Consider the following 23,424-nt stretch of genomic DNA (forward strand, 5'->3'; position numbering starts at 1 on the left):
AAATATTTTTGTGAGTCTATATCTGGGTTTCTATTTTGTTCTATTTATTTATTTATTTTTCTATTTTTTCACCATTACTACACTCTGCAGTTGACCCTTGAACAACACAAGTTTTAGGGTTGCAACTGCCTGTACAGTTTAAAATGAGTGTGTAACTTTTAGTTCCTCCCAAAACTTCACTACTAATAGCCTACTGTTGACTGGAAGTCTTAACTACTGATAACATAAACAGTTGATAATACCTGTTTTGTATGTTATATGTGATATATGCTATATTCTTAAAATAACCTAGAAAAAAGAAAATGTTAAGAAAATCATAAGAGAAAATACACTTACAGTATTGTACTATATTTATTAAAAGAAAAAAAAATGTGTGTGTATAAGTGGATCCAAGCAGTTTATCCCTTGTTGCTCAAGGGTCAATTGTATATGTTACTTTAGCTTTATAGTAAGTCTTGTAGTAGGGTAGTTTCTGACCTCCAACTTTGTTCTCTTGCAATATCATATTGGCTCTTCTGTGTCTTTTTCCTTTCCACGTAAACTTTAAAATCAGTTTATATCTACAGAATAACTTTAGAATTTTGATTGGGATTTCATTGAATCTATAGATTAAGATTGAAAGAACTGACATAATAACAATACTGAGTCTTCTTATCCGTGTAAATGGAATATCTGTTCATGTATTTAGGTCCACTTTGATTTTTTTTAATCAGATTTTTTTAGTTTTCCTCATGTAGAAAGTAGTTGACATTGGTATATTAACCTTGTATCCTACAACTTTGCTTCAGTAGTTTATTAATTCCAATAGTGTGTGTGTATTCTTTGGGATTTTCTCCATTCATGATCTTACCATCTACAAAGAGATGATTTTATTTCTTCCTCCCTATCTGTATACATTTTATTTCCTTTTCTTGTCTTACTGCATTAGCTAAGTGTTCAAGTATCATTTTGAATACCAGTGGTGATCCTTCTTGATCTGAGTGTGAAATCATGTAATTTCTCACTATTAAAAATGGTGTTAGATGTAGATATATTTTTTTAGATGTTTTTAGCATTAAATAAATTCCCTTCTAGTCCTGATGTATTTTTGAATTGGTATTGGATTTTCTGAAATGCTTTTTCTGTATCTCTTGATAAAATCATATTTTTCTTCTTTTATTCTATTGTTGTTATGGATTAATCATTTGTTTTAGGAATGGTGAATGAGTCTGGCATAGTTAGAATGAATCCCACTTATTTTTATGTATTGTGTGATTTAGTTCACTACTACTTTGTTGAGAATTTTTGCATCTGTATTCATGAGAGATATTGGTATGTAGTTTTCCTTTCTTGTAAAGTCATTGTCTGGTTTTCATATTAAGGTAATGCTTACCTCATACAATTAGTTAGAATGTATTCATTCACCTTTATTTCCTGGAAGAGACTTATCATTAGTAGGGAATTACTATCATTTGTTCCTTAAATGTTTGGTGGAGTTTACCAGTGAACCTATCTGGGCCTGATGGTTTCTGTTTTGGAAGGTTATTTATTGACTCGATTTCTTTAATACATATAAACATATTCAGATTATTTTTCTTGCATACATTTTGTTAGATTGTGCCTTTCAAAGAAATGGTCCATTTCATCTAGGGATCAAATTTGTGGGCAGAGATGTTGTTCATAATTTTGCCGTATTACCATTTTAATGTTTAAAGGATCAGTGCTGATGGCTGATTTTTGCTGTTTCCTCTTGATTCATTCTTAGAAATTCCATCTCTGCTTACAATGCTTGTTTGTAATTGCATGATACCTGCTTTTTCCATTAGAGCCCTTAACATGTCAGTTGTAGTTGTTTTATACTGCCAGTCTGCTAATTCCAAAATCTTAGTCACATCTGAGCCTCGTTTTGTCTTTTCAGGCTATGTCTTTTTTCCTTTTAGTGTGCCTTGTGACATTTTGTTGAAAGCCAGAAATGATGTACTGTCTATAAAGAACTGAGGTAAGTAAGTCTTTAGTGTGAGATTTTTATGTTTATTCAGCTTAAAATTAGGTTGTGTTTATTGTTTGCTGCACCCTTAGGTGTCAGAAACTAAAATTTCTTCTTGTGTTCTTGCTTTTGTCTCCAGCTGTTTTCTTTGGAATTCCCTAGAGATTTCATAAACAAGGTCTGAGAGTTCTTTCACTTGTAAACCCCTACTTTAATACAGGAGCCCTGTTAATGTGGTGGGAAGATGTTGAGGGAGGAGAAGCATCATATATTCCTGTAATTAGGTCTCAGTTTTGTGTGTAAGAGAGCCTATGCCCCTGAACATAGTACCTGTACAGGTACTTCTCAGATTCCCCCACCCTCAACAAGTAACACACACATTACCCCTTTAGGGGAGTCATGAAGGGAAGAAGGGGCTAGAGTTGGGTATTTCCCTTCCCTAAGAGAGCTGGACTCTGGTAAAATAATTTGCTTTGCAGGCAAGCCTTGTTAAAGAGGACAGAATGCTCTAGATATATTTCAGTGTGTCTACTTTTCCCGTATCCCTGTTGCAACAGGAGGAAATTTTTTCTGATCCTTGTTAGAAGATCAGAAGTGTCTAGAGAACCTGGAAGGGTACTTGGAGGTAAAACTCAGAATAAGTGTGGTGTCTTCCCTAAGACTGGCCCTCCTGGAGTTTTTAACTCTTAAGCTTTTTAACATTGAACCTCTAGCAAATTGTCAGTCACATTCTAATTTCGTATACTTTGGAACTGCCTCCAGTGCAGTCTCTGTACCTGGGCTTCTGCTCCAGTAAGCTATGATTCTCTATATCTGCCTGTGTCTAATATTGGAAGACACAGTGCCCTCTGACCTCATTCTTACAGATCTAAGAAGAGTTGTTGTTTTTCAGTTTGTTCAAGTTTTTTCTTGCTATGAAGAGAAGAGTGTCAACCTCCAAGCTCTTTACATGCTGGACAGAACCTTGATCCTTTTTGAATAAAAATTTCTGGTTTTGTTTGTTTTTACTTTAAAATCAAATTAGTGAAGACTGTAGTTGAAGTTTTTCACTGTGTGTGTATAGTGATGTAGTTAATTAACTTCCTACCACTAGCTATTTAATTTTTCCTTTTTATAATCAGAATTATATTAAACATCCTTATAGCTAGGTATCTGTATATATCTGTAATTATTTTTTTGAGTAAATTCCTGCAAGTGGAATTGCAGGATCAAAGTCTGTATTAAATTGAGCCTTCTAGTAAAGATGTGTTTGTACCATTATTTTGTGTTGCTTCAATTAACCACAGCCTTCCCGATACCTTAACTCAAACATTTTACTTTGTGTTCCAAAATAGTACCTCACTTAATCTTTTTAAATTTAGTTTTAATGGGAAAGAACTATATTTTAAAGATGAAATTCACTTTGTTCTCTTCCTCAATTTTTTTATTCAAATGTAATTAACGTACAGTTATTAGTTTCAAGTGTGTACTATGATTCAGCAGTTCTGTACCTTTCTCAATGCTCATCAAGATAAGTGCAGTCTTAATCTCTGTTAAGACTATTTGAACCATCCTCTAACCCACCTACCCTCTGGCAACCACCAGTTTGTTCTCTGTACTTAAGAGTTTGATTTTTTGACTTTTTTTTCCTTGTTTCTAAATTCCACATATGCACGAAGTTTTATGATATTTGTCTTTCTCTGATTGACTTATTTCACTTAGCATTATACCTTCTGGGTTCATCCATATTGTTGCAAATAGCAAGTTCTCACTTTTTCTTTATGGCTGAGTGATGTCCCTTTATATGTGTGTGTTTATGTGTATTTCAATATGTATGTACATAACAATTTCTTTATGCATTCATGTATGGATGGACACTTGGATTGCTTCCATATCTTGGCTATTATAAATAATACTGCAGCAAGCATAGGGATTCATATATCTTTTTTAATTAGTGTTTTCGTAGGCTTTTGGTCATTACCTATTAGTACAATTACTGGATCCTTGGTAATTTTCATTCTTGAGGAACCTCCACATTGTTTACACAGTGGCTGCACAAGTTTGCATTCATGCCAGTAGTGTACGAGGTTCTTTTTTCTCTACCTCTTCACCAATACTTATTGTTTCTTGTGTTTTTGATTTTAGCCATTCTGACAGGTGTAAAGTGATATCTAATTGTGGTTTTAATCTGCATTTCCCTGGTGATTGGTGATACTGAGCATCTTTTCATGTGTTTGTTGGTGATTGTGTATGTCTTTGGAAAAATGTCTGTTCTAGTCCTCTGCCTACTTTTTGTTTGGATTATGTTCTTTTGGTTTGAGTTGTGTCATTTCTTTATATATTTTGGAAATTAATCGTTTATCAGATATATGTCCTTTGCAAATATCTTCTCCCATTCAGTAGATTGTCTTTTAGTTGTGTTGATGGTTTTCTTTGCTATGCAAAAGCTTTTTGTTTTGGTGTAGTCCTGCTACTTTAATGTTGCTTTTGTTTCCCTTACCAGAGGAGACATACCTAGAAAAATGTTTCTATGGCCAACATCAAAAAAATTACTGCCTATGTTTCCATCTAGGAATTTTATTATTTCATGTCTCCCATTTAGATCTTTAATCCATTTTTAGTTTATTTTTTGAATATGGTGCAAGAAAGTGGTCTGATTTCATTCTTTTGCATGTAGCTGTCCAGTTTTCTGAGCACAATTTGTTGAGGAGATTGTCTTTTCCCCATTGTGTAGTCCTGCCGACTTTGTCATAGAGTAATTCACTATAAAAGCATGGGTTTATTTCTAGACTTCGTTTTGTTCTGTTGATCTGTTTATACTTGTGCCAGTATCATACCATTTTGATTATTACAGCTTTGTAGTATACATTGAAATCTGGGGTTATTGTATGTCCAGCTTTGTTCTTTCTCAAGATTGATTTGACTGTTCATCGTTATTTTGTGATTCCATACAAATTTTAGTATTATTTGTCCTAGTTCTGTGAGCAATCCTGTTGATGTTTTGATAGGAATTTGTATTCAATCTATAGAATTCTTTAGGTAGTATGTACACTTTAACAGTATTAATTCTTTCAGGCCATTAACATATATTTTCAATTTCTTTAGTCAGTGTTTTATGGTTTTCAGAGTACAGGTCTTTCACTTTCTTATGTTTATTCCCAGGTAATTTATTCATCCTGGTATAATTGTAAACAGGATTGTTTTCATAATTTCTCTTTTTGCTATTTCATTATTAGTGTATAGAAATGCAACAGATTTTTGTATGTTAGTTTTGTATTCTGTGACTTTCCTAAATCCATTTATCTTTTTTTTTTTTTTTTCATTTATCAGTTCTAATGGTTTGGTGGAGTCTTAGGGTGTTCTATATTAATACCATGCTATCTGCAAATAAGTGAAAGTTTTACTTCTTCCTTAACAATTTGGATTCCTTTTATTTGTTTTCCTTGTCTGATTACTGTGGCTAGGACTTCCAGTACTATGTTGAATAAAAGTGTTGACAGTAGACATCCTTGTCTTATTTCTGACCTTAGAGAAAGGGCTCTCTGTCTTTCCCCCACAGAATATGTGAGGTGTGGGTTTTTCATATATGACCTTTATTATGTTCAGATGGGTTTCATCTAAATCAACTTTGTTGAGAGTTTTTATCATGAGTGGATGTGTTACTTTGTCAAGTGTTTTTTCTGCATTTCCTGAGATTATCCTATGGTTCATATCTTTCTCTTGTTAATGTGATGTATTATGTTGATTGATTTGATTGTAAATACTGAACCACCCTTGCATCCCTGAAATAAATCCCACCTGGTAATGGTGAATGACTTTTTAATGTGTTGTTGGATTTGGAGTGCTGTTATTTTGTTGATATTTTTTTTGTAACTGTTTTCATCAGAGATATTGGCCTGTAGTTTTATTTATTTGTTTGTTTTCTTACTCTTGCTTGATTTCTCTAGAATTAAGTATTAGTGGTAATAGTGGATATATTCATGATTTTATTTGTAATACCGTTTACAGTGGGTTTTGATACCTATCTTATTACAATTGAAGAACCAGATTTTTCCAAGTCCAACATGGGGCTTGAACTCATAACTCTGAGATCAAGACTGAGCTGAGATCAAAAGTCAGAGGCTTAACTGACTGAGCCACCCTGGCGCCCCAATCTTTTACTTTCTAAAAGATAGCTTTTTTTATTTATTGGACTACTGGCTAATAAATATTTGATCCAGAATCTTTTATTCTGTTTATGAATTCTGTGTGAGCCTCATCTGCAATGATATTTTTTGCCTTTTGCCAAGTTTTATTAACAAAGCTTATATCAGGTGCATAGAATAAAGTACGAAGGCCTATATCTTTTTTTTTCTAGATTTTGGAATTGTTTAAATCCCTATAAACTTCTTTTTTGAATATTGGTTAAAAATTAAATTTCAAGGGTTGCCTGGGTGGCGCAGGCAGTTAAGCATCCGACTCTTGATCTTGGCCCAGGTCATGATGATTTCATGGATCATGAGTTCGAGCCCACATTAGGCTCTTCACTTCTGGTGCACAGCCTGCTGGGGATTCTCCTTCTCTCTGCCCTGCCCTTCTCTCTGCCCCACCCCGCTTGTGTGCATTCTATCTCGTGCTCTCTCCCTCCCTCTCAAAATAAACATAAAAAGAAATTTAAATTTTAGAACTCCTTGGTGCTATAGCTATTTTTGTGCGAAGTTTTGAGCACCCTTCCCATTTCTTTTGTGATCACTGATTTTTTCATGTTTTCTGCCTTTACTTTTCTTACTATTTGTTTTGTTAATAATTATTTTGTCATTTTTCTGCCTTTATTTTACATTATGCACTTTTTCACTTAAACTTTTTTAGTTTTTTAAGTTAAATGTTACACATTTCACATTTAGTTTCTTTAATAATAAGTTTGCAAGCTTGTTTAATGCCAAGTAGTTCTGCACCCAGTTCCAACAAAAGTATTGGAGGGAGTGTTCCCCACACCACCAAGCAATTCTCAGACCCTAGCTGGGTGGCCTCCAATTCATCTCAATTCTGACATTGTTTACTTAGAGATCATATCTGATTCCACAGTTTAAGAGCTCAGTCCTATAAAACTACTCCCCCACCCCCCACTTCATATGCCAGTCACAGGTTGAAGTTGTCACCTGTTCTGACTAACCTGCTGTAGATCAGAGGTTCCAATGTTCCCCTGCTATTGAGTGGCTCACAGAATGCAGAAAGACATTTTATTTATTAGGTTAGCAGTTTATTATAAAAGGACATAACTCAGGAGCAGCCAGGTGGATGAGATGCATAGGGCAAGGAATGTGGGAAGGGGTGTAGACTTTAATGTACTCTCTGAGCATGCCACTCTCCCTAAATCTCTCCTGTGTTCACCAACCCAGAAATTCATTGAAGTTCATACTTTTGGGATTTTTTTTTACTTTTGGGAAGCTTCATCACACAGGCATGATCACACAGGCATGATCTATCATCATCTCCATTTTCAGTTCTCCCTTCTCAAGAGAATAGGGGTGGGGCTGAAAATTCCAAGCTTCGAATCATGGCTTCCTCTTTCTAGTGACCGGGACCTATCCACAATTCCACTAAAAGCTGCCTCATTAGAACAAAAGAGACTCCTGTCAATCAAGAAATTACAAGGGTTTCAGGAGCCCTGTGTAGGAACCAGGGTCAAAGATAAAATATTAGAACCAAAAAAATGCTCTCAGTGCTCATAACACTGAGGAAATTACAAGGGTTTCAGGAGTATGTGCAGGAACCAGGGCCTGAGATCAATATTTTTTTATCTCAAAAATACCAAAAGTTTTTCTCTGGATTTTGTGGGGTTTTTTGTTTTTCTTTATGGTAGGGGAAATTTACACTATTTATGATCAATTCTCTATTAATAATTGGATTATCACTATTAGTGTTTTTTATAAATTCTTAAGTAGGAAATATTGGTTATCAGTTGCTATGTAGCACACTGTTTCACAACAGTTGCAACCAGTAGTGTTTTAAAACAACAAGCATTTTTTTCACACGGTTTCTGTCAGTCATGAATTCAGGAGCAACTTAGTTGGATAGTTGTGGTTCTTCAACTCTCATGAAGTTACAATCAAGATGTTAGTTGGGGTTGCAGTCATCTGAAAGCTTTACAGGAGCTGGAGAATAGTTCACTCACATGGTTGGCAAGTTTCTACTGACTCTTGATAAGAGGCTTGGTTACTTACCTTATGGACCTGTTCATAGAGTTGCAGGACTTCATTGCATGACAGGTAGCTTCCCTCAGAGTAGGTGGTTTAAATGAAATCAAGACCTATTCTCGGAAGTCACACTCCATTATTTTCACAATATCCTCTTGGTTACACTGGCCAGCTCTATAAATGTGGTAGTGGATTGGTTACAGATATGCATACTAGAAGTTAAGAACCACTGAGGGCCATTTTGGAAGCTAGTTAAAATAAAGTGGAATTACTAAATTTTCTTTTAGGTTGTAAGAAAAACCTTGCATTTTGAGTATGAGACCTTCTCTTATGCATGCCTGTCTTCTGAAAAAGCTCTCACTTTACGTAGAGAATTATAGTTTTGTGCATTTGAGTTGGATAAATGGAACTGCTGAGTTCAAAATTAGAGATTGGTAGAAAATAAAGGGGGGGGAGGGGGACACCTGGGTGGCTCAGTTGGTTGACCATCCGACTCTTGATTTGGGCTCAGGTCATGATCCCAGGACCATGGGATTGTGCCCCACATCAGGTTCTGTGCTGAGCATGGAGCCTGCTTGGGATACTCTCTCCCTCTCTTCCCCTCCCTCTCCCTCCTCTTCTTCATCTCCCCCACTTTTACTTCGATGCTGTGTCTCAAAAAAAATTAAAGATTGGTAAACTCCTTTACCATTCATTTTCCTCATCTCTTTTATGGTTTTTGGCCTCTTCCTTTAGATCTTATAGTTATTCTAGGGTCCTAAGAGAACTTAGGTTTTATGGAAGTCTTTTACAAATACTGGGTTATAATATCCTCTGTTTAGTCAGTGTGCTTTATGTCTTAACAGAAGTTTTTCAGCATTCTGGTCGTCTCATCTTTTTAGCTTACCTGATGGTATAGATTTGTTCTTTTTATTGTAAACAGGAGCCTAATGGTTTGTCTCACAATTATGCAGTGTAGTCTGGCTCCAAAGGGAGAAAAGACTCCTCTTTGCTTTCGTGTATATTTACTTCAAAAAGACCATTTTTTATTAGCAAGCATATTGCACCACAGATCTAGTGTTGGGAATTCTGTGTTTGCTTACCTGATGCCTTTTCAAGGAAATAATGTGGGTTTCATGAGCTACCTTTATCTTATTTAAGAATTAGGAAATTCATTGGTCAAATGTATTTGAACTTTTTCATCTAGAAGAGTGAGTGCTCCCTGTAGCCAGTTAACCAGACCAGTGCTTTTGTTTATTGTTGGGAGTTTTGTTTCGATGAGAGTGGTTTTTATTTTTGTTTTCCTTATGTCACTGATTAAAGAATAGCATTTTTTTTTCCGAATAGAGAATGGTGTTTACATAAGAAGAGGTGTATAAAAAATGACACAAATATAGGAAACAGTATATTTGAACCTGTCTGTCCACAGTTGATCATCAGTTAGTCCTCTCATTGACAGCCCTTTAACCTTGGGTGGGTGGGGATGGGTTGCAGAAAAGGATAGACATGTTATTGCACCTGAGTTCTTAACCTGAATATGCCTGCAACTGGGTCTCTGAGTAAATTTGTGTCTCATTTTTTTCTTATGTAAAAATGAGGGAGTTATGTTTGATGATCTTGCTAAAAATAAGTATCACTTTTATGAAGACATTTTGGGTATTTTATTGCCTTAAAGTCATCATGATGAACAGCTATTTTCCAGTACAAGGAAAAATGTAAGTTCCTGAGAATTCTGGTTTGGAGTGTCAAAAAGATAAAGTTTTCCTCTGAATTTGTACCATGTTATATAAGAAAAAATTCTAAGCTGTCCTTTTAAAGCAAAAAAAAAAAAAAAAAAAAAAAACTTTTTGGGGACTCTCTCCCTTTAAAAAAAATCCAACTATTTGGAAACCTAATTACAGTATAAATGTTTAAACTTATATTTTTATCTGTCATGGCAGAATTATCTAAGCATGCTGATGGGTGTAGGGAGTGTATATTCATTAATATTCATTAGCAAACACCATGGGAGAATATAATTTTGGGCCATAGTACTCAAATTATAGGAATTTGATCTCCCTGTGTTTCCTGGACACGTTGAAGAGTCTCATTAGAAACAACAAACTGTTCTTAAAGTTTTTAGGATAAATTGTAAGATTTTGGGTTTACATGGGGTTATTTCTAGAAATTCTCAAAATTTTTTTCCAAAGGCAGTGTTTTCAGTCTTTTTTTCTTCTAAAAATAGTTTAACATTTGTTAATTGATTCACTGAGGTTGTAGCATATCGTATTTACATTTACATAAATTTATCTGTGAACATGTCAAAGGAAAAAAACTAAATAGTGGGGAGGATTCTATTCATTATTCTTCTTAAATGAACATATGCCCTGGAGTAATTGCACTTGCAAGCAAATACAATACTGTACAATATTACACTTTATGTCTATAAAGTATACCATATACTTTTCAAAAAAAAAAATCTATATACACGTGTTCTCTCCTTACTCACTGATTTTAGAAGCCAGGTCTTAAATTGACTCCTATTTTTGGTACCTTCCTCCATTCAAAACAAAATGATGTTTTTGTTGATTCAAGTCTTTGTTGTCTTTATGCTGTTTATCCACCTAAGTAAGCATGTTAGCTTTGATTCACAGCCTTCATTCCTCTTTCTATTCAGCATATTTCTAGTCACATTCCATGTGCTCAGAGAAAATAGAGTATAATTGACCAGTATAACATTTAGGATAAAGTTACAAGCTAAATCAATGCCGGTAAAATGATACAATGCATTTCAAAAGCTGAACGGATTTCTAGATTATTTGCAAATGTGTGTTGCGTCTTTCATTAGCCTATATAATTCAAGAGTGAATATATTTTAAATGTGTGCTTTAAAGAAGTTCTCTCAATATTTTCTTTTACACTAATACAAAATTGATATTTATATGGGATGTTTCATCGTTAATAATCATAAAATGTTGCAGTAACTTATAAATGCCTTTTTTACCTGAAGATTTTGTGTTATTAAACCTATGATTTTCCCAATGAGAGTATTTACTTATTTTGTTGACTGCTCATCCACCAATGTTCTTAGAAACAACTCCGTGGGCATATTCATTAATATGAAGATTCTAATAGTACTTTACAAAGTACTGTATGTATCTATGCACATAAATGTACATAGATACATATGTACATGTATGGATATGTCTCCATGTGTATATGTGGTTCCAGGCACATTGCTATGCAGTACTGAAAACTAAAAGGTAAGAGAGAGCATGGCTTTTCTGGAGAATTGTAAACCTTTCAGTCTGAATTATTTGGTCAGTTTTGAGTATTAGACATTATAGAATTTTTTCCTTCATTTTAATATCAATGAAGAGAATAGCATGTCATTATGTAATTATACTAAAGATGATTAAACTTTGAATTCATTTGAGCCTGAGTGAGTTTCTGAGTAAATTGTGTCCCCTCTATTCCCTGAGAACAAATGAAGAAGAAAAAAATTTAAGAAGTTGTCAGGAGTTACTAGTTACTTTACTGTGGATGACTTATATCTAGAAACAACAAAAAAACAATTATTTGGGATTATTTGGGATTACTCTTCAGCTCTGGGGAACTCAAGGAAACATCTCACCAGAGGCTCTGCCTAACTTGACTTACTAAATTCATGCTCTGTCTCTCTCTGTCCCAAAAATAAATAAACGTTGAAAAAAAAAATAAAAAAAAAAAGTCTTGTAAAAATAATGATTGTATGTTTTTCATTTTCAGTCCCATCCACCAATTTTACATAGATTTTGTAGGAGTTCTGTTAGTAAATTTCATCTTTTCTCATGTAAATTGGGTGTTTTTCCAAGCTGATTGTAAAGGCGTTTTTATATTTTTAACAAATTGATATAAATAAAGCTCATTCTGCTCTTTATAGGTATATGTGTTAGAGTCTTCTTCCTAAGTGTCAATTGTATATTTATAAAGATTTTTATAGATAATATACATGATTTTCAGACACAAAATCAGAGATGAAAACATTTTTAAAATGCTTTCTCCATAGCACAAATTTCTTTCAAAAATCTTTCTTTCCTACCTTTGTTTTTAAAGTTCTACTTATTTTTGGTTTTTCTCTTTCCTTGTCCTTGTCCTTGACCTGTCCTTCCCACCCCCCACCATAGTACTTGAATTAGTTCATCTTCCTTTAAAACGTCATAACAATACCTTTAAGTTCATTATCCATCCAACTGGACTCACACACCTAACTCATATAGTAAAAAGCTGAATGTGAATAAACATGGTGCAATTTGTAACCCCTATCTTTTACTTACTTCCCATTCTTTCTTAGGGCTCCTAGATTGCTGTTGTGACATGACATGACATGACTAGCTAACACAGATCAAGTGGAGGTATTAATGTCAATTTATATATTAAATATTATCTAAGCTTAATTTAATTCTCATGTTTTAGATAAATATTTTAAATAGAACCCTTTAAATAAATACTTGTTTTACCTGAGAGAGGGTTTTTTTTGCACCAACTAGTTTGGAGCCTGTTCATCTGCAGGGTAGGAAAGACTCTTTGTTGTGTCTTTGACCTACTTGGACAATTTTAAAACTAAGTAAATGGGACATATTCTCACCTGTTTTCTCTTGTAAATGATTTCTTTGGTATACAGTGTTACAGTTCCTGCTCACATTACTAGTGTAGGCTCCATTAAAATTTTTTTCTCCTTGTAACTTTACTGACTCTATTCCCTTGAAAAAGAAGTGTTTGCTCCCCCCCTGTTTTTTTTTTTGTATGACCTGATATTTTCTATTTAAAAAGTGAGCATTTGAATCTAATAATTTACAATTCTAGAAATCAGAAGATATCCCTATTCTGCAAAGTTTGCTGGGGTTTTTTGTCTTTGTCTATTATTTTACTTTTTTAATTGTTGTGGTGTGTCTCTGTGCCAAAAATCAGCTTGAGGTATAAAATTACGATTTCTCAGGTCCCTGTGAGCCTTCACCTTTCCCTGTATGTATCATGACTTTCTAATTCCCCTCATTTGTACAGTTTCTTTTTAATGTCCTAGTCTGTAATCTCTGGCTTCCGAAAAGAGGAAGAAAAAACTAAAGGGACGGAAAGTGGGCACTAGCCTTTTTATTCCCATGGAAGTTATACCTGCAGGAGAAAGAGGGACTTCCAACAATAAGGGGAAATGGAATAATAATGGCAACCTGTCTCTTTCTATTTCTGAGGTGAAAAGCCACCATCAACACAAATCCCTGACATTTGGGCAACAGGATCCCTTTGTCACCAGTCTGTCACCATAAGCTATGTGCAAGATGCTCAAGGAACAGGTTCATAGTTGCCTACCATTGGGCTCAGTAGTGGGGGATAGATAGCTGCTACTGAGCAAAGAGCTGAAATTAACCAAAATTATTGGCAATTTGCTTTGCAAGTCTTCCTCTGATTATTAAAAACCGTAAATAGACTCTAGAGTTCCAAAATACTTATATTGGATTCTTCCCTGTACAGTTGCTTTCTAGGTGTGGAGAAGGATTCCTGGTGCTTCCTAGGTTCCATAATCCATTTTCCCATCATCCCCCAGGACATTTCTTCGTTATTAGATATTGCAAGGACAAGTATTCTCTGATTTCATTTTGCTCAATGATCCTTATCCACATGGCTCCTTATTGGCTTTCCAAAGTTTCTGTGATAAATAAGTATTACTTTCTAATGTTAAGTTTTTTTATCTTAAAAATACAGATATTTATTAAAAACCTAAGTTGTAGGGGTACCTGAGTGGCTCAATCTGTTAAGCATCGACTTTGGCTCAGGTCATGATCTCATGGTTTGTGGGTTCGAGCCCCACATCAGGCTCTGTGCTGACAACTCAGAGCCTGGAGCCTGCTTCAGCTTCTGTGTCTCCCTCTTTCTCTGCCCCTCCCCCACTCATGTGTGTTTACGCACCAGTGCTCACTCCCTCTCTCGCTCGCTCTCTCTCAAATAAATAAACTTTAAAAAAAATCTCTCTGCCCAATTTCTACTCTTAATAAAAAGTGGACTGTATGTTCTTTAAGACCCCTTTCATTACTAAATCCATGAGTTTATTCCTTGTTTTGTACTTTCACTGCTTTTTCTACTTTTATATTCATGTATCTTATTTCAGTCAGACTTTAAGCTTTTTGAGGATAGAGACCAACTTTAATATTTTATCTTTCCCATAGTGCTTCTCATAGGGCCTTGTAATAAGTACCCATTCACTAAATATTTGTTAAATTGAATTCATTGAGAATCTTTGTTATTAGCTTGGTGCTACTTGGTTTTCTCATTATAATACAGGGAGGCAGTTATACATTTATTTATTTAAATAAATATTTAATCTTTTTTTTTTAGATTGCATTTATCTTCTATTTTGTTTGTAATGTCATTCCAGGTAACAATTTCTATTTAATGGGGTGAAAATATTCCTTTAAGCAGTGTCTGAAACTGAAACCATAATCATTTATACATACATACATATATATATATACACATATATATATATACACATATGTGTATATATATATATATATATATATATATATATACATAGACACACAAATATGTTGTATAGCCATCTTATTTATGTCTTGAGTCAAATTAGTCGGGAAATGTTAATCACCATGTAATAATACTACCAAAAAATTTATATCTAATTTACACAGCTGACAAGTTGAGTACCTAAAATCTGTGGCATAAAAGGACTTAGTGACTTAAAGCAACAGTATTATTTTGGTGAAACAATGTTTTTTACTTTGAAATATTTATTAAATCAATTCAGTAATTTATTGAGCAGCTTATTCTCAGCTATAGCTGGTGGTTATCAAAGCAAGTGTCATAATCTGTGCCTTTGTAAGATTTGATAACTTGAAGTTCTTTTAGATATTACCAGTTACAATTTGGTTTTATCTTATAATACAGATATTATATCCTGTTACTAATCAGCAAGCTGGGAGATATTTGGTCAATTTACTAAACTTAAAAAAATCTGATTTTTTTGTTTGAATTGGTGAAATATTACTCAGGCATAAAAAAGAATGAGATCTTGTTATTTGCAACAACATAGATGGACCTAGAGGGTATTATGCTAAGTGAAATTATGCTAAGAGAAAGACATCCCTTATGATTTCACTTATATGTAGAATATAAAAACCAAAACAAGTGAATAAACAACTACAAGATAGAAACAGACCAAGAAATACAGAAAATAAAGTGATGGTTGTCAGAGGGGAAGGGACTGGGGGGGGGGGGATGTGCAAAATGGGTGAAGGGGAGTAGGGGGTATAGGCTTCCAATTATGGAATGTATAGGAAAGGTACAGCATTTCCTCATGGAGGTGAAAGGTACAGCATTTAGAATATAGTCAGTGGTATTGCAATATTGTTGTATGGTGACAGATGGTAGCTACACTTGCAGTGAGCAAAGCATAATGTAAAGACTTCTTGAATCACTATGTTCTCTACTTGGAGCTAATGTAACATTATGTGCCATCTGTAGTTCAATTAAAAAAAAAATCTGACTTAAAAGGACTTCCCCAGGAGTTTATCCAAGTTGGTTTTCCCTGAATCATTTCTTATTCTGTTAGTCTCAAAGACAATGATTAGAACCAAACTAAGATGAAGACATTAAGTTGGCTGTGCCTACCTGGTAGATTTATGTTTGCCATCTCTAGGCTGGGAAAACAACCTGACATCTTGCTGAATATTGAGCTCTATTTGGGAATACGTTATTACTGTCATTTATTTCTTTTCTTGTTATGTTTTTACAAGTTAAGAGATTTTCACAATAATCGCTTTTATGTTTTATTGTTGGCCAGAGTTAATTTAAAATATATGATGTAGAGACAATGATGTATAGAGGCTCTGAGTGAAGGTTGGAGCTGAGGAAGGCATTATGATAAAGAAGAGCTATAAGTGCCCATTGAAATCTCAGGAGCAGTAAAGGACATGTTTCATAATTTTTAGGAATTAGTCAACATGTAGTTTTTGGAAAGAATAGAAATGGGTAATTACTGTGATAAATAAGCCACCTCAGTTGGTAAGTGGAAGCTGAATATACACATGATTGTATCTTAAATTAATGTAGTCATCCTGCTTTGTTTAACATCTCTTTAAAAGTCTAAAATTCCACATATAGTTTTGCTAAGTATCCATCAAGGAATATATTTTAGTGTTTCACCTTTTAACATTTCTTCTTCAATTAGTGTGAGTTGTAGGGACCATGGAAAATGTAGATAGGCTACTCTGAGCAGGCAGCTTCATGTGACATAATTTTATAATTCCTGTCATTTTGGTCATTTGTCAACATAGGAACAAATTTCAGTGGTCAGTACTTTTCTGATTTACAATTTAGAAGTGCTCTGGAATTGGTGTGGTGAGAAGCTTTCCACCCTCTATATGTATCCACCTTTATGTGTATGTCAGAACTGAGTAGAATGACCTAAGAGAGAAGTCAGAGCTACATTGCAATTCACTTATTTGAGCCAATAGTGTAGAGCAGTGAGTCCTAGACCTGGTAGTAGAGCAAAGTTCATCAGAGAACATTCTGTAGACCCAGATTTATGACCAAGACATGCAAATCATGTTTTAGAAGAATTTTCCCAGGCAATTAATGATATTTGGGAAACTACCATAGAGTAAAGCAAATGATTGATTCTTTGTGTATGTTTCTCATTATAGTTTAAGGTTACCCTTGGGTCCAAAACTTCATTAATGCCAGCTGATTTTCCTTTGCCTTTTTAAAATAAAAAAGTGTGATAATTTGTGAGCTTGTACTCTTGTTTTGTGAGAAGAATGCTTTTACTGGACCTACTGCATTTCATTGTACATACCACATTAAAGGTACCTCGCTGGGTGCACAGGGATATAAGAAATAATAAAGAGCAGAATCCCATCATAGATGAATTGGCTATGATCTAACTACCCTTTAGTTTGATTCCACTATACTACATGATCCTGAGGAATGTTAACAGTATAATTAGGTGAGAAGAATGATTAACATTCAGACATTTTATTTTTTTATTACTTATTTATTTTTTTAATGTTTATTTTTGAGAGAGCGAGCGTGAGCAGGGGAGGTGCAGAGAGAGATGGAGACAGATCTGAAGCAGGCTCCAGACTCTCAGCTTTCAGCACAGAGCCCGACATGTGGCTTGAACTCACAAATTGAGAGATAATGATCTGAGCTGAAGCTGGATGCTTAACGGACTGAGCCACCCAGGCACCCCGACATTCAGATACTTTAAAGATGCCTGTTCTGTGTGGCTTTAGCTTTTTCTCTATTGACAGCTAGCTTCTAGTGAAAGTAAAATCTTGGGTAGCATAGCCAGGAAGCCTTTCAAGTTTAGTGCTTAGCTCTGAACATGTTAAGAACATCTAGAAGACCGTTAATGAAAAACAAATTATATCTGTGTGTGTGTGTGTGTGTGTGTGTGTGTGTGTGTGTGTATTCCGTGAATGGTATGCTTTATTTGGCTGTTGCGTGAATGAATATTCTGGCTTGAGTAGCTTCATATGTGCACATTTATGCATGGGTAAAATGACATTGTTTATTTTTAGTTATCTGGTTAAGAGTTTTTAGTATCTTCAAGTGTGAAGGTTTTTTTTTTTTTTAAAAAGTCATTGCCTCATTTGTATTCTGAACCCTTTGGTCTGGTGGTAATATATATAGAGAAAAGGTTATATAATTAAGAATCAACTTTTAACTCTCGCATAAACATGTACATTAAATAAGGGCAGGTAATTAATTAAGTTAAATATCTATTCACCAAGACCAATGCATGGAAACATGAAGTAAATAGGAAGAAAAAGTGTGGTTTTTGTTTAAAAAAATTTTTTTTTTCTGCTTTACTGCTCTTCACAGGGTATCTGGTGGCTTCTCTGCATTTTTTAGGCTGTGAGGTCATCACATCCTCAACAGTGTTTGAAGCAGGTGGCCTTGGGCAAAAAAGTACCTTCCTTCTGTGGATATTGGCAGTAAATTCCTCTGATAACAATCTCATATGGTACACTTAACTGCTCAAGAGATCAGTGTCTAGGGAAGTGGACAAATTAACACAGACCTAAGTTGCTCAGGTTTTATAAAAACAACCCCTTTGTCATTTACCAGCAATTCTACAGGCATGTTCTGTGACACTATTCCAGTTTTTTTCCAACGCTATATATCACAATAATAATTTATGGCACTAAAAGGGGGGAGGGGCAGATTCTACCCCTAAAGATTCAGATCTATTGCCCTTGGATTTTTTTTTTTTTTTTTTTAATGACCATTCATCCATTTTGCTCATGTCTACCTGAATACTACTTGTTCTTTGCCATTGACCACCCACTTGGCATCATAGTAACTGACACAGCCTAACAGTGCCACACCATTAGTGCTTTTCTCATCTTGTCATTGGAACTGTGAGACTGTAATCTTCAGTTAGCACCATTATTTAGCTGGCTTCATCAGAGCAAATGTTTGTCCTACCTTCTGAATCAAGCACATCTTATTGTTCTTTTCATATTAAGTGCTTTTCATGTTGTTTGATACCAGTCTGAGACTGGTACTAGGTTAATAACTATTTTCCAAAGTATTTTTTAGACACTAATTTTTACTTTTAATTTTTTTTAGCTTAGGGATTTTAATTTTTCCCAACAAATCTTGACGAATCAAAAACTTTGTAAAAACATTGTCTTCTATGCTGTTAAAGCATATATATCAAAACAATTTTAAAATTCTTTGCAGGAAAGATTTTTGGGTTTCTTTTAAATCAAGGGACAACATGTAAATGTAAAACATCCAGGCAACCAAAAGAATCTCTCAAAGTCTCTCTGAATTATCAGATGATAGGACAAAACCTTTGTTACTTTTCAGTAACTAGAGGAAAGAAAAACTCTTCTCACTTTCTTATTCTACTTGTGGTTTATGTTCAGTGGTCTATTTTTCTATCTAATAGGAAGCTTTCTAGCTTATTTGTTTATTTACCGTGATAAAAGTCCCTTGGCTTCCTGGTGTCTTTCCTATTCCAAATTCTCCTGTTTTGATAACCCTTAGATAACTATTTAAGTGTGATCCTTAGATACTGTTTACCTTTAGGCTTAGCTTGGTTTGAAGAGATGTTTTCTATACCCATGGATTTCTTTACCTTCTGTGGTCTCATCAGTTTTACCAGGTCTGATGTGGAATGCAAAGTAATCAAGTCAATTTTCTCAGTAGTACACAAAATATGGTTTGGGGACTAGCAAGAGGAGCATCATCTGGGAACTTAACAGAAATGCAAATTCTCAACCACTACCCCAGACCTATTAAATCTGAAACTCTGGGGATGCTGCCCAGCAATCATCTCTTCCAGGTGTTGAATAGCTTCTTACAATTAGTGATTTGAGGTCTTTGGGATCCATGTAACTATAGACTGATCTGCCCATAATTTCTTTTTATTATACCAGTATTTAAAACTGTATTATTTTGTATTGAGCAAAAGTCAGTGAATGTATACCATTGAAGTATGCTCTCATAGTTCTGAGGTACCTTAGTTGAAGTTGCACTTGACATTTATTGCATTGTCAAAGAAGTACTGTCACAGAAATTGTTTAGAACAAGATGATGTGCTTCTGCACCCCTCTCATCCTCATTTTGGTTCTTCTCTAATGTAATGTGATAATTTAGAAAGGGTACTGTGTTCACTGTGCATGGGATTTGACAGCATGGCATATCAAGTAAACCATTTAATTTAACCCCCACAATACCCAGTGAGTTAGATTATAGTTTTATCTCAATTTTGCAGAGGAGAAAACTAGGACTTAGGAAAGTTAATTTGCAAAAGTGACACCACAGAACAAGAACCCAAATCTAGGCCCTGCTAGTAACAAAGCTCTTTAAGGACACAATATTGCTACCAATTTCATTTCTCTAGTTCTCCTTTTCCTTGGCTCTTTCTGAATTTGCATTTATCTTAAATTTGATATAAATGGTCTTTACCATTTACTTCTCCTTATTCACAGTTCTAATTTGAATAATGTTCTTAAATATATGTGTGTGTGTGTGTATATATATATATATATATATACATATATATATATATATTTAGTTTCATCACTTGTGACTTTCTAAGAAAAACTAAAAATTTCTAGAAAAATTCTGGTATCTTCATATTCACTTCTTATACCTTTACTTTTTTCTGGTTTAATTTCAAAAATGGAAATCTTTTCATATATTCAGTAAAAGGTTTAAAGTATTGCCAAATTTTTCAGACATGCTAAAATGCATCTAGCATTTTCAAGTTTGAAATGAGTAAGGAGAATATTCCAAATCATGGCAAAATTACAAATTAGAAAAGGAAAAGTGTAGCTATTGACTAGTAATTTTAATCTTCATTTGGAATAAATATTCCTCCTAAACCTCAAGGTTTAATTGAAGGCAGTAAATAAAATTTAAAATATACAACCCTAATTCCAGAAAGAATATTTTGCTAATTTTTTTAATGTTACTAGCAAGCTGTCAGTCACTTATAAAAAGATAAAAATTCCTGATGTCTTTGTCTAACAATAATTGACATTAGCTTCTTTTGAATCACCAGACATACAGCTTTATATGCTTTGCAACTTGATTTAAAAATTATTTCTTAAAAAATTTTCATGTACTTTATCTTTTGTTAATCTTGTAAGTTCTCTGTTAAATGAATTTCATAAATAATTTAACTATATTTTAACCATTTTGAAATTCCATTGCTGTGACACTACCATGAGATATACTGCATATATTTTACTTGAATTAGAGAATAAGTCATTCTGTACTTTTATAATTTATTATTCTTTTATACTTGGCAGTTTTTTTTAGAGTCATGGCATGTAATTGCTAAAAAATCTGAAACTTAGCTAAGAAGTTGATTTCACCTGGCTTTGGCTTCTTTTTTGGCAGCTAGTTTACCTGTGGACATCCTCCACTACCTAGCATGTATTCATTTATCAAATACTTTTCTTGAAAACCAGTTGTATGCCAACATTGTACTGGTTGGTTTGGATACAATGATAGGCATAATTTCTGAGCCCTTCTTTTAAGGAGACTGTGACCCAGTGGAGCAAACATATAAGTAAGCACAGAGTTAGTTATATCACACTGTGTGATGATTAAGTTTTATGAAAGGAGAAGATAGCATATATCCTGAAAGCATTTGACAGACACATCCCCTCAGACTTTACCCAGAGTAGGAGTATATAGGGGTATCACAGGAACGTATTCCAGAGGTTGGTATGAAGCAGGACACAAGAATTGTTGAATGTTCAGACAGAATATTAATAGAAGGAGCTAGTAAGTTAAACTGAGAAGCTAGTCATTCAGAGCATTTATTTATTTATTTATTTATTTATTTATTTATTTATTTTTAACGTTTATTCATTTTTGAAAGATGGAGAGAGACAGAGCATGAGTGGGGGAGGGGCGCAGAGAGAGAGAGAGAGAGGGAGACACAGAATCTGAAGCAAGCTCTAGGCTCTGAGCTGTCTGAGCCACGTGGGGCTCGAACCCATGGACCCCAGGATCATGACCTGAGCAAAAGTCAGATGCTTAACTGACTGAGCCATCCAGGCACTCCATTCCTTTTATTTTTTTTTTTAACTTTTATTTTAAATTTTGTTTAAATGTTTTTATTTATTTTTGAGAAAGAGAGAGAGAGAGCACAAGGAGGGGAGTGGCAGAGAGAGGGAGACACGTAACCTGAAGCAGGGTCCAGGCTCCAAGCTGTCAGCACAGAGTCCAACGCAGGGCTTGAACTCGTGAACCACAAGATCATGATCTGAGCTGAAGTCAGACACTTAACTGACTGAGCCACTCAGGTGCTCCCAGACCCTTCCTTTTAAATGGTGTTAGAGAATTTGGAATTCAGAATTTGGGGGCTTGGGGGGAACTGAGGGGTTTTTATGTGAAAGTGGTATCACTAATGAGTATAAGAGTTGGAGACCGGTAAAAAAGTTGCTATAGATTTCTGGTCTAGAAATGATGTTGATGTAAAATGGGATCGAAGCAGCTAGTGACAGAAGTGGATTGGGTTGAAATTCTTTAGGCAGTGTAATAGGCCAATTGTTACTCCAGCATCTGAGATTGAAAACTGGTGCGTTCACTCTAGCAGAACATAATTTGAGAGGAAGGTCCACTGGAAGCTAAAGAAATAATATGAGAGTAAGCCATTCCTTGGAATTACCCATTTCACTGCTCCTTGAAATAGTGTCAGTAAGTAATAGTAGGTTGTACCAAAATTCCTACAATTAAATAATTAGAGTCACCTAGGTTCCACCAATATGAGTAATAGTCATGCATAGACATTCAGCTCTTCTTACCCTTTGTCTAGTCCTACTATTTTAGAATAGCAAATAAAATCATATTATAGAAAGCAAAGTAGGAAGTGGAAGTAGTCCCTGGATGCACTGGTATAATTTGAAGAGAAATTCAACCAAGCTTACTCTAATAATCAATTTTCAGATAATCAAGATTTGTACCACTATTACTCATTTCATTTTTTGTCATTAAGCAGTTAGGGGAAAAAAACTTTAAAATTAGAATTGTCTTTTTCTTAAATTTTTATTTTGAAATTATTATAGACTCACAGAAGTTGCAAAAGTAGTACTTAGAGTCCTGTAAACCAGTTTCATCCAGCTTCTGTTAAGGGTGACCTCTCATGTAACTCTATATATAGAGTTATACGTATAACTCTCGTATAACTATAATACAATATCAAAATCAGGAAATTAATATTGCTCTAATATTGTTAACTGGACTATGGGTCTTATTTGGTTTTTAAGCAGATTTTACTTGCACTGATTTTTGTATGTCTGTATAATTCTCTGTGATTTGATCCCATCCATGTATAGATTTGTGTGACCACCACCTCAATAAAGATACACAACTGTTCCACCATTACAGAGTAACTCTCCATGCAACCCTTTTGTAGTTATACTCACCCCTGCAACCTTGACTCTGTCTCTTAGCCACTACCACTCTGTTCTTAATCTCTTGTCATTTCAGTTGTACCAGTGGATCTTGGGACTCCTTCCACTTCCCTCTGTGCTTTATTTTATTTACTATTCCGAAATAGTAGGACTAGACAAAGTGTAAGAGGAACTAAATATCTATACATGGCTATTAATCATTTTAGTACCAAATGTAAGCTTGGGTGACTACAATTACTGTAGAAGTTTTTAGTACAAATTATTATTCACATTGTTTCAAGAATGTTGTTTAAGTGGAATCAGAAAATATGTAATTTTCTTTTGAGGTTGGCTTTTTTTTTTTTTTACTATGGGTAATAAATACTGTTGAGATCCATGTATGTTGTTGCATGTATCAGTAGTTACTCCT

At 34.4% G+C, this 23,424-nt stretch overlaps 1 protein-coding gene across 10 annotated transcripts in view; it reads left to right on the forward strand.

Annotated features, from left to right (window-relative positions):
• Window positions 1-23,424, forward strand: part of ORC4 (origin recognition complex subunit 4) — an 81,108-nt gene that overhangs the window by 10,412 nt on the left and 47,272 nt on the right. For 2 of the 10 annotated variants that reach the window (XM_047083968.1, XM_047083974.1), the window contains exon 2: window positions 1,898-1,978. The exons of 7 other annotated variants lie outside the window; for them this stretch is intronic. The gene's annotated coding sequence lies outside the window, so the exon portion shown is untranslated. The remainder of the gene's footprint in view (window positions 1-1,897; window positions 1,979-23,424) is intronic. One more of the 10 variants, XM_047083969.1, reaches the window with a different exon arrangement.

The sequence above is a fragment of the Lynx rufus genome, unplaced genomic scaffold, assembly GCF_022079265.1.
Source record: "Lynx rufus isolate CCGP_SWC_20201006 ecotype Redwood Valley unplaced genomic scaffold, mLynRuf1.p SCAF_2, whole genome shotgun sequence".
Classification (NCBI taxonomy): Eukaryota; Metazoa; Chordata; class Mammalia; order Carnivora; family Felidae; genus Lynx; species Lynx rufus.